Source organism: Rana temporaria, chromosome 4 (genome assembly GCF_905171775.1).
Source record: "Rana temporaria chromosome 4, aRanTem1.1, whole genome shotgun sequence".
In the NCBI taxonomy this organism is placed as follows: Eukaryota; Metazoa; Chordata; class Amphibia; order Anura; family Ranidae; genus Rana; species Rana temporaria.
This window is the reverse complement of record NC_053492.1, coordinates 355566201-355578682: the sequence shown is the minus strand read 5'-3', so window position 1 is coordinate 355578682 and position 12482 is coordinate 355566201. Positions and strand designations below refer to the sequence as shown.

At 45.4% G+C, this 12482-nt stretch overlaps 1 protein-coding gene across 6 annotated transcripts in view; it reads left to right on the top strand.

The window, feature by feature from the left end:
• The window catches only part of PLEKHG1 (pleckstrin homology and RhoGEF domain containing G1), a 306586-nt gene that overhangs the window by 30977 nt on the left and 263127 nt on the right, over positions 1–12482 (top strand). The gene's annotated exons all lie outside the window — the stretch shown is intronic.

Below are 12482 nucleotides of genomic sequence, written 5' to 3'. Positions count from 1 at the left end.
CAAGAAGAGTAGCCTGGTAGCACTATAAATCACTGTATGCCCTTTGTTTAAAGCGGAGTTCCACCCAAAAGTGGAACTTCCACTTTAAGCACTCCTCACCCCCTTACATGCCACATTTGGCATGTAATTTTTTTGGGGGGGGAGTGGGGGCTCACGTCCTACTTCCACCTACGGGCCGCCAAGCGAATCCTCCTGTCGCCTTAGGCGGCCCCTCCCTCTAGGCGATCTCCTGGAATGTGTGACAGGTCCCAGGAGATCGCCTGTCCACTCCTAGAGTGCAGCACGACTCGCACATGCGCAATGAGTGCCCGGCCGTGAAGCCTAAAGCTGTCACGGCTAGGTACCCACAGTGTGAATGGAGGCACCGGCCGGAGAGGGGGGAGAGGAGTGGAGCTCCAGGTTGCCGCAACGCTGGACCGTGAAACAGGTAAGTGTCTGTTTATTAGAAAGTCATGAGCTACAGTTTTTGTAGCCACTGTGCCACATATTCCTTCCCAATGCTCGTGCAAGTCTGTGAGGTGCGGATGTCTACATGAAGAAGGCGTATTTTTTAATGATGGGCAGTGTTGCTAACGTGCAGGCGGAATTTTTCACGAGGATCAAACACATCTCCTAAACAAATATTTCTCTGCTATTCTTCCTACATTTGTTTTCGGGGCAAAACACGAGTATGAAGAATAGCAGAGATGTGTTTGAGCTTCGTGAAAAATTCCGCCTCCATGTTAGCAGCACTGCCCATCATTAAAAAATACACCCCCTTCATGTAGACATCCGCCCCTCACACAAGCCCATCATCAACAAGTCCACCCCTTGCAGACTTGCACAAGTATCGGAAGCATGTGTCACAATGTCAGCTATTGTGCGCAGGCACTGTCTACAGCTGATCGTAAATTCGGATGTTTGACGACTTTCGGCGGCTCCGTACTGCGCATGCCCAGCGCATGAGCAGTTTGGGCCAGGCATATTTCGATAGGGGTCATTTCTCGACAGAACACTGGCACGATACGCTAGACCTTCAGAGCGCATGCACTGCTGATGTCAGCGGCTGCATGCAAGATGAATATTTCCTAAATGTTGTACATTAAGGAGATATTAATTTTACCTACAGGTAAGCTTCATTATAGGCTTACCTGCAGGTAAAAATCACAAAGTGGGGCATACAACTGCTTTAATAGGAAAGCAGAGAGACTGACAGGAACCCCAGGGATTTCACATAAAGGAAGCCATACAAAGAGACCAATAGACTTTCTCATACAAGTACATGGTACAGCAGGCGCATATCAGAAATATGAAGTATTAGGGTAACAAATGCTTTAATGTTCTTAGGACAGTTTTTTGTGCCAAAAAAACATTGAATTCAAGTTACAGTACACAAATAATCAAATATGTGATAAAAAAATATATAATATATAAATATACTACATGAAATAAAATACTAAAATTCTGGAGTTTTACTCTATCTATGGCATTGCAAAGTGGTTTCTAAATGTGATAATATTGCATGGCTTAATTGTTATGGCAGTTTGAGGATTTATGATACCATATACTATAGTGGTTTTTTTTTCAGAATTGCAGCGTAGACACATCTGAAGCCTCGTACACACGGCCGAGGAACTCGACGTGCCAAACACATCGAGTTCCTCGGCCAGTTCAGCACTGAAGCCGCCGAGGAGCTCGGCGGGGAGAGAGCTCCCATAGAACAACGAGGAAATAGAGAACATGTTCTCTATTTCCTCGCCGAGCTCCTCGTCGGCTTCCTCGGCCGAAAGTGTACACACGGCCGGGTTTCTCGGCAGAATTCAGCCAGAAACTCGGTCGGAAGCTGAATTCTGCCGAGGAAACTGGTCGTGTGTACGGGGCCTCAGACTACATTACTGATATCACACACAGATGTTCTTTTTTTACTCAGGATGTATGACTATGAATGTGCTGGGGAATCATGATGATTGTACTGTTAACAAAATCACTAGTCTTCGACATTTCCAGTACCCAAAATTGTTGTCTTAGAAAGGAACTATGCAACAAAGAGAAAAAGCGGCACATCCGGAGATGAAGAAAAATGTGTTGGTTTACTATAGAGTCAAAGGTTTAAAAAACATGACACACAAGGAATCCAAACTGTTCAGCAAACGCGTTTCACACAAAGTGCTTATAAGCAATGAATAAGCACTTTGTGTGAAACGCGTTTGATGAACAGTTTGGATTCCTTGTTTGTCATGTTTTTTAAACCTTTGACTCTACAATAAACCAACAAATTTTTCTTCATCTCTGGATGTGCCGCTTTTTCTCTTTGTTGCATGGACTTTCCGGGTTGCGGACCTCACTCAGCATGCACCAAGTCTTTTTGCCACAGCAGTATCAAGAGATCTTTAATTTGCAGACAGCCTTGGAGCGGTGTATATTCGACTTCCTTTTCCTTTAGATAGGAACCAGCTTAGAGGTAGAAGGGGGCTCAAGGTACCTTTTTCTACAGGTTATTACCTGGGCTCTCTCTTGAGGTACCTTCTTCTCAGAGTTGTAATAATGCTAACATTAATGGACCCTCTTATCCTTTCGGGCACAGCATTCCATTTAGCTTTCATGGGGTACATCTTTTTTTACCTTTGGATGTCCAAATACATTAATAGTATTATCCTTATTTCTTTTTGAACTGGGCTTGGTCGCAATCACACCACCCAGCCCATTAGTCTACACAGTTAACACCTCTGCTATTAAAATTTTGGAACCTTATTAAAACCAAAAATAAATCACAAAATAAATACAGTGGCCCAGATTCACAACCAAGATACGACAGCGTATCTCCAGATACGCCGTTGTATCTCTGCGTTGCGCCATCTTATCTATGCGACTGATTCTTAGAATCAGTTACGCATAGATATCCATTAGATCCGACAGGCGTAAGTCTCTTACGCCGTCGGATCTAAACTGCCTTTTTTTTTGACCGCTAGGTGGCGCTTCCTTCGAATTCCGCGTCGAGTATGCAAATTAGCTAGATACGCGAATTCCCAAACGTACACGCGCCCGACGCAGTAAAGTTACGACGTTTATGTTAGGCTTTTCCCAGCGTAAAGTTGCCCCTGCTCTATGAGGCGCAGCCAATGTTATGGCCGTCGTTCCCGCGCCGAAATTTAAAAAAGTTACGTCGTTTGCGTAAGTCGTCCGTGAATGGGGCTGGACGTCATTTACGTTCACGTCGAAACCAATGACGTCCTTGCGACGTCATTTGGAGCAATGCACACTGGGATATTTTACGGACGGCGCATGCACAGTTCGTTCGGCGCGGGGACGCGCTTCATTTAAATGATACACGCCCCCTAGCCGCCAAATTTGAATTCCGCCGGGTGATTTACGCTACGCCGCCGCAACTTACGGAGCAAGTGCTTTGAGAATACAGCACTTGCCCGTGTAAGTTGCGGAGGCGTAACGTAAATCAGATACGTTACGCCCGCACAATTTTGCGCGGCTGTACGTGAATCTGCCCCAGTATCTACAGCACTGTTCCGTCATAAATAAAAAGCACAGATATAATCTTTATATTTTCTTGCTTTTTACGTTGAAAATATTTAATGCTTATACATTAGGAATGTTCAAACATCTTTGTGACTGGTTAGTTCCCATTTTTTCGGGCACCGTTTAGCCTAAAGAACTTTAAAACAAACAGAAATAAGTAGTTCAAGGTCTGATTTAAATACACCCAATGGAAGACTGTGGGACAGTTTCCGGAGGCACACAGTTGAATGTGAGACTAATCGGTAAAATTACATTCAGTGTAACATGAGTGTAGAATTGGTGGTCTTTGCTGAATTCTCCTTTTGTTTACACCAGCGGTTATGTCTTCATTCTGTCAACTGGCTTCAGGCTTAGCCATGTCCTAAGTAATCCCTAACTAATCAGCAGCAAATGTTTGATAAACCGTTCCTGAGCATAAATGTGTTAGACATGTTTACTAAGGGCTTTGCTACGAAAATAAAATTCTCTCTGATGAGTTTATCTTTTCCATGAAGTACAGGACCGAGCTGTGTTGATCTCAGAGGTGTATTTGATTGCGTTAGTAGACCTAGGTAGACTGAAATATCAGGGTAGGAAGTTTGTTTCTATTATCTTGTAAGGTGTATAATTGCCTCTGGTTTCAGGCAAGTTTTCAGCTTGTTAGTCATGCTTGGAGAATCAACAACAAGCGTCTGGTTATTATAGAAATGTTGGGTTTATGCTACATTAAATTAAACAATGTAATTTAGGTTATACATCAACAGGTCTTTATTAGTGTTGAGCGGAATACGCCATATTCGATTTTGCGATATATCACGAATATATGGACGAATATTCGTGAAATATTTGCTAAAATCGAATATTCGTGATATTTTATCAAAAACATTTTTTTGCAAAATTTCGCTAATGCGAATGCGAAATTGATTGTGAAATTCTGAAACATTCAATTTCACCTGCCCTTTGGAAAAAGTGTGGTTTTACGTAATGGACCCTGCAACTAACAACTAAGGTATTAATAAAATAAATACATTATTATATAGATTTGAGGGTTTACTTTGACCAATTTGTATATTGATTAGTTTAATAAATATTGAATAACCATGGATTTGGAAAATACAGATCTCTCCTCTAGACTGACCTGTATTGAGTTAGGTAAAGATCAACCGCACACTGGGGCCCCTGATTCTGTTGAGTTAAAAAAAAGCCAAGTAAACCGTTTACGTTGACATCTCTTAAATGTCTTTATGTTAAACAGTTATTATTCTCATTAAAGAGGTGAAATGCAAATGATGACACGGGACAAAAGATGGAAAATTCTTTGAAGATGTGATACACTGGAAAAACGCAGAAACACTCCACTCTCTCTAGCCACCTTGTGAATCTGCACTGAAATACTGCTGGGAGTGATCTTATATACTGGTCGTGCAGGCAGGTTCCTATTGGTTGCTATGGAGGTTGCTAACCTCTGACAACTGTGGTAGGAGAACTCTGATTGGCTCTGATGCAAAAGAAGGGCGGAGAAAGTATTCGCGAATATTCGTAATACGAATATTCGCGATAGCGAATATTCGTCAACATAAAAGGATCGCCTCAGCTTAGCTACTCGGCCCAGGGTCTCTAATCATACCAGCAATGCTTTTAGACGTCGATGGAGATCACTAGGATGTGATCTGTTTTAAAAATAAATTTGAAAAAATGCGAATATTCGTAATAGCGAATTTTGGCCGCGATATTCGAGTTATTCGCGAATAATCCAATATGCAATATTCGTAACGAATATTCGCAATACGAATATTCGTGAGCAACACTAGTCTTTATAAGCAGTGAACGAACTATGCTTTGTAGTTCTGATGAAATATTGATGCAGACCCTACTAAATTCCAACTGCCATTCCTTCTAATCTCTTGCCTACAATTCCTTGTAGAGCAGCAATGTCAATGCTCCTCATTCAGAAAGGGTGTCATGAAATGAGGATCTTAGATGTACATACAGCATATTGAAAATAATTATCCGAGTGTTAGGCTGTCACAGGCAGCTTTGTATGTAGAATTATTGGGCTGCAGTCCCATAACCGATGGTATGAGTCTTGAAGGATTTATCCCCCATAAATGAATGTAGCGCTACCCCCGAAGGAGCCGCTGATTTGTTGTTGGGATCGGTGTATTAAGTTACCTTAATGTGGTCAAGGGGTGCAGTTGGAGAAACAGGATAGTGAGCGAAGGTCCAGACAGTGAATAAAGGATTTTCCAATGCTTTTTTTCCAGGCCAACACGGCCAACATCAACATCAAATAGGAAGAAAAGGTTGATGAAGAAAAAGAGAACTTTGCAGTATCAGGCCTGGATATGAACCGAGCAGTCCTGCTCTCAGTAGTATCAGATTGTGGTTCGTCGCCACTCTAGCCAGAGTGGGTGAAGTGCCCCTGGACAGGCCCCTATCATAAGCCTGGCAGCCGAGGTGTCACTTTAGATTTGCTGGGAGAAACAGGTCTCTCTCACAGGTCTGGCTCTAGGACCTCTGCCACAGGCCTATTACTTTAAGTGAACTAGATGGATGATTGGAGCGAATCCTCCCAGTAAGTTTTAGCATAGGTCACCGGATGACAAAGCATACCTGTCAGCATTCCGGTCACCAGATCCCCGATTGGTTTGTTCAAGCCCTGTTGGACAACCTGCCTCCGGGTTCTCCTCAAGCCGACCCCCAATCGAACGGCACCCAGCCTGGGATCCTCTCAATAGAACTGGGGACCCAGTGAGTCACTGGAGTCCCTTTTTTTTACCTCCGGATGAGGTTCTGTGTAGCTTGCAAATTTGGTCAGGTGGGCCGCGTCGGCGGGTTCCATGGATGCGCTCACCCTAAAGGTGGATGCCGCAGCTGGAACCGGGACCCTGCAAAGATTTTGAACACATGACATCTGTCACAGATATACTCTCCCCCAGCATGCCCCACGAGGGAAAAACTCCTCTGATTGGCTGCTGGGGAAAACTTGCTCTGCCAGAACCCCTCTGGTGCCAACTGCCCGCCAGGGATGGCACCGCATCCCTGGAGCACAGACTGACCCAGTAGACATTTTCTGGAGCGACAGAAGTCCCAATTTAGCAAATTGCGAATGGGAGAAAAATAACTCTCCCATTCCCCACTAACTTTAGCGTAGTGCCCATACTGAAAGTAAGGGGGCGCTACATGAATAAACCAGTTAAGTCTTTAAAGTCGTCTTCTAATGTTTAATTTATCAGGTGCAAGTTAGGTACAGTATGTATGGTTAGATTTCTATAAATGTATTTCTGAATATCATCTTTAAAAAAAAAGTTTGGAAAGTTTGTAATGTGTAATAATATTGTTTATTTATTGCCCAGTGGTCATAGAAGGCTACAGTAGATGCCCAGATCAAGTTTCGCAGTTCCAATAATGTGATGAATAAATAGATTTTACATTGATTTTTAAGTTAAACTTCTTTTAGGAATTGTTTTAAAAAATCTATTTGCTGTATTTTATTACAAGCTCCCAAAAATGTTAAACATTTTATTTTACGTATTTTACTTATTTTAAGTGTGTCTATGGTCAAAATGTAAAGTCATATATTTATTTCCACATTTTGTATTTCAATGATTTCTATCCTATTTATATTAATCTGTGCTATCTTAAAGTTTTTGAATGTACGTTAAAGATCCCCACCCTACACTAGAATTCTGCGACTCGTATTCACTATGACCTGTGAGTAGGCACTGCTGTGTCACACATTTCACAGAGCCTGCCTACTGAACTAAAGAGGTGCTGAGAGAAAGAGTTTCAGGAGGTGGAGTCAGTACAGGAATCACTGCTTTCAGGCAGCAAGGTACTATGGGACATGTAGTCCTTAGAAACTGAAGCAAACTACAAAGGGGAAGCTGTAACGAGTGCAGGGATTCCAGGGGGTTGTAGAAAGAGCTGGCCAGCAGACAGGCAGAACTCGCAATATGAAAGGAGATTTTTAAAGTTAACTGATATTGGATGTTCAAAAATAAAAAAAAATTTGTATTGCTTTTAAAATGTTGAAGTTATAAAATTAAAGTGTATGCTTTGACCATAGATTTGCTTTAACAGTTTTCAATCAAATTTTTCAAAACATTTGAAAATTAATGTATTATGTATTGCAGTGTGGCAGCTGGAACATGCCACCTTCAACTGTCATCGTACCCCTCTCTGTGTGATCGTTAGTAGGGCCAGTGGTAGTCAGTGGTCATAGATGGACTGGCAATCAGGTCTTTTTGCCATCCCTTGGAAATGATTATGATCACCTACTTCAGTTGAAGGTTATTACCAATGCATCAGAAATATTTGTCAACATATTGGAGAGTCTTCATGCAAGCACAGCCTGATCCTTTGTTCATCTGTGTTTGTGCATTGTGATCTTAATATTGCAGAGTATTACAGAATTCTAGAAACTTGGGAAAGACTGGCAGATACACTATCTCCATGTTCAGTGTTATCAGGGAGAAATCTGGACTGCTATGGGCAGCCTAAAATTTGGTACACATCTGCTGAGTACGATACTGGCATCATGCCTTGTGTACTATTACCAGCCATTTATTTTATTTTACAAAGAGTACGTATGTATTGATTTCCAAAATATTATAGATCGGCGGTCTGACCTTCTTCTCTGCTATGCCCAATCCTTTTTATATGCTATATATTTCTGTTTTTTGAAAGCAAGGGACATTTTGTGCATTTGGCCTTTACTTTAATGTTAAATATTTTTCGATAACTGCACTTCTTTTATTTTTTTTATTCTTTCATCAATGATAGTATTCCTTTGATCTTTTTTGATTTGCCTGCCAGAATCCTTACTAATTAAAAAGTGCTGCATGGTTAGTGATAAAATAAATTATTACTCTGGCATGCTGAAAGAACTTTATCTCAAGGTTTCATCAACGGTTTGCTTGGGATGCACAAATTGACTTTCTGAACAGACTTTTCCTCTCGGATGCATTAATGTGAAAAACCTTTTGTGTTCTGCTCCCCCTAATACTCACCTGAGCCCCCGTTCGATCTAGCGATGTGCATGGGAGTCTCAGCTGACCCGACCCTCTCTCTCCTCATTGGCTAAGACAGCAGCGGGAGCCATCAGCTCTCACCAGTGCCCACATTTTGCTATTGGGGGCACTGGTCAAGGGGTAGGATCCAGGAGCCCCAGCGGGGGACCCAGAGAAGAACAGGATCGGGGCTGCTCTGTGCAAAACCACTGAACAGTGGAAGTATGACTTTTTTTTTAATCCGAACCAATGAGATCAGCTCCTATGTTTTAAAGTGGTAAAAGTAAATAATAGTTGGTTTATTGTTTTATGTGTGTTTAGCCATTTGTAGAGGATTAAGGATTAAAACTCCTGCCAGGTTATTTTTTTATTGCTTTTTTTTGTACCATTGGAAAAATTTCCCTTCACCTACTATCCCAGAGAAAATGAGAAAGTTAGAAATAAGATCTCAGAGTGAGGAGAATTGCCCTCTTAGACGGTTGACTCAAGAACAGATGTCGCCATTGGGAGGTTTCCCTGTACCTCTTGAGCAAGGGGGAAAGAACGTACTGCTGCGGCACTGCAAGTGTATCAAACCAAAGAAATTTATAAAAAAGATAGTGAAGCGCTGTAGGGAATAAAATAAATCTCATAAATACAGTGCTAGATCCAAATAAGTGCATCTAAACGATAATACCTTTAAGGAAATTGGAACCTCTCCCCAGCAAGCACTATATGTTTGAACACCTGGCACCAGCACCAGCACTTTATCATATGCGTTTCAGAAGCGTCCAGCTCGCTGCTCCTGCATGAACACAGACGTTCTTTTCACTGTATGGCCTGGATTCACAAAGCACTTACGCCAACGTATCTGGATATACGCCGCGTATGTGTAACTATGCGCCGTCGTATCTGTGCGCCGTGCCCACAGAACTAGATACGCCTGAAAATAGGCTTCTTCCGACCGACGTAACTTTCCTACGCCGGCGTATCTTGGGCGCATATTTACGCTGGCCGCAAGTGGTACTCCTATTGATTTCCTATTCACCTATGCAAATGAGGGAGATATGCCGATTCACGAACGTACTTGCGCCCAGCACATAATATACCAGGGAACACAGCCGTCGTATTTTACGTCGTTTACGTAGTACGTGAATAGGGCTAGGCGTTGGTTACGTTCACGTCGTAGCCAGTGATTCGACGTATCTTAGGCAGATGTTTCGACGTGATTCTGAGCATGCGCACTGGGAATGCGTCCACGGGACGGCGCATGCGCCGTACGTTATTCGTAACTTTATGACGCTCAGTCCGTCATTTACATGGGGTCACACCTCATTAGCATGGCTCACGCCCACTTCCACCTACGCTGGCTTACGCTGCGTATCTTTAACAGCGACTGGGGGCGAGTGCTTTGTGAATACTGTGCTTGCATCTGTGCGCTGCACCGGCGTAGCGTATATTCGATACGCTACACCCGCATAAATATGCGCCGATGTATGTGAATCCGGGCCTAAATGTTTTACTATCACCCATGTGTATAGTTTTGTAGCCCTGCGGCTTTAGCAGCGTCAGCTGTTTTATTCACTTAGTACACTTTGGGCCAAATTCTCAAAAACTGTGCGTAACTTAAATTTCAGCAGTTAAGTTACACTGACTTAAAATTTCTACCTAAGTACCTGATCGTCAAAGCACTTAGGTAGAAATTACACGCAGTGTAACTTAAGTGCCGCCGTCGTAAGGCGGTCCTCCTCTCCTGGGGGCGTTTAAAATTTAAATGAGGCGCGCTCCCGCGCCGGCCGTACTGCGCATGCGTGTGACGTCATTTTCCCGACGTGCAGCGCGCGAACGTAATTAACGCCGGTCGGCTTTGAGAATTTCGACGGGACACTAAAGTTGCGACGGGTGAAAAAAAAAGACGCGCCGGGAAAACAAATAATTATAAAAAAAAATGACAGCGTCGCTCAGCATGCATTCCTGAGGGTGAACTCCATGCCAATTTTCAAAGAAAAAACCGGCATGGGTTCCCCCCCCAGGAGCATACCAGGCCCTTAGGTCTGGTATGGGTTGTAAGGAGACCCCCCCACGCCGAAAAATTGACGTAGGGGGTCCCCCTACAATCCATACCAGACCCGTATCCAAAGCACGCTACCCGGCCGGCCAGGAATGGGAGTGGGGACGAGCGAGCGTCCCCCCCCCCTCCTGAGCCGTGCCAGGCCGCATGCCCTCAACATGGGGGGGTTGGGTGCTCTGGGGCAGGGGGGCGCACTGCGGGCCCCCCCACCCCAGAGCACCCTGTCCCCATGTTGATGAGGACAGGACCTCTTCCCGACAACCCTTGCCATTGGTTGTCGGGGTCTGCGGGCGGAGGCTTATCGGAATCTGGGAGTCCCCTCAAATAAGGGGGCCCCCAGATACCGGCCCCCCACCCTAAGTGAATGGATATGGGGTACATCGTACCCCTATCCATTCACCTGGAGGCAAAAAGTAAAATGTAGTAAACACACAACACAAGGCTTTTTAAAATATTTTATTATTCTGCTCCGGAGGCCCCCCCTGTCTTCGTTATTAGCTCTATTTCCAGGGGGGCTTCTTCTTCCGCTCTCCGGGGGTCTTCTCCGCTCTCCGGGGGTCTTCTCCGCTCTCCGGGGGGGCTTCTCCGGACTCCGGGGGGCTTCTTCCATCTTCTCCCCTCTTCCGCTCTTGACTCGGCGAACCCCGGTTCTTCTGCAGCTCTCCGGTGCCTTCTTCTTCAGCGCTGGCTGCCTGCTATGTTTGTGTGTTAGCTCGATTTCAAACAGGCAGCCGGCGCGGTCTTCTGTGGCGTCAGGGTCTTCTGGTCTTCTGTTCTTCCGATGTTGCCTCGTCGCCTGTTGTCGCTGTAATGATGGAAGCGCGCCTTGCATCCCATTTATATAGGCATCGCCGTCCCATCATGCTCCGGTAGGTACCCACGTGGTGGGTGCACGTGGGTAGGCACCCACCACGTGGGTACCTACCGGAGCATGATGGGACGGTGATGCCTATATAAATGGGCTGCAAGGCGCGCTTCCATCATTACAGCGACAACAGGCGACGAGGCAACATCGGAAGAACAGAAGACCAGAAGACCCTGACGCCACAGAAGACCGCGCCGGCTGCCTGTTTGAAATCGAGCTAACACACAAACATAGCAGGCAGCCAGCGCTGAAGAAGAAGGCACCGGAGAGCTGCAGAAGAACCGGGGTTCGCCGAGTCAAGAGCGGAAGAGGGGAGAAGATGGAAGAAGCCCCCCGGAGTCCGGAGAAGCCCCCCCGGAGAGCGGAGAAGACCCCCGGAGAGCGGAGAAGACCCCCGGAGAGCGGAAGAAGAAGCCCCCCCTGGAAATAGAGCTAATAACGAAGACAGGGGGGGCCTCCGGAGCAGAATAATAAACTATTTTAAAAAGCCTTGTGTTGTGTGTTTACTACATTTTACTTTTTGCCTCCAGGTGAATGGATAGGGGTACGATGTACCCCATATCCATTCACTTAGGGTGGGGGGCCGGTATCTGGGGGCCCCCTTATTAAAGGGGACTCCCAGATTCCGATAAGCCTCCGCCCGCATACCCCGACAACCAATGGCAAGGGTTGTCGGGAAGAGGTCCTGTCCTCATCAACATGGGGACAGGGTGCTCTGGGGTGGGGGGGCCCGCAGTGCGCCCCCCTGCCCCAGAGCACCCAACCCCCCCATGTTGAGGGCACGCGGCCTGGCACGGCTCAGGAGGGGGGGGGGGCGCTCGCTCGTCCCCACTCCCTTCCTGGCCGGCCGGGTAGCGTGCTTTGGATACGGGTCTGGTATGGATTGTAGGGGGACCCCCTACGTCAATTTTTCGGCGTGGGGGGGTCTCCTTACAACCCATACCAGACCTAAGGGCCTGGTATGCTCCTGGGGGGGAACCCATGCCGGTTTTGAATTTAAAAATTGCCGTGGAGTTCTCCCTCAGGAATGCATACCAAATGCCGTCGCTGAAATGGGCCTTTACAA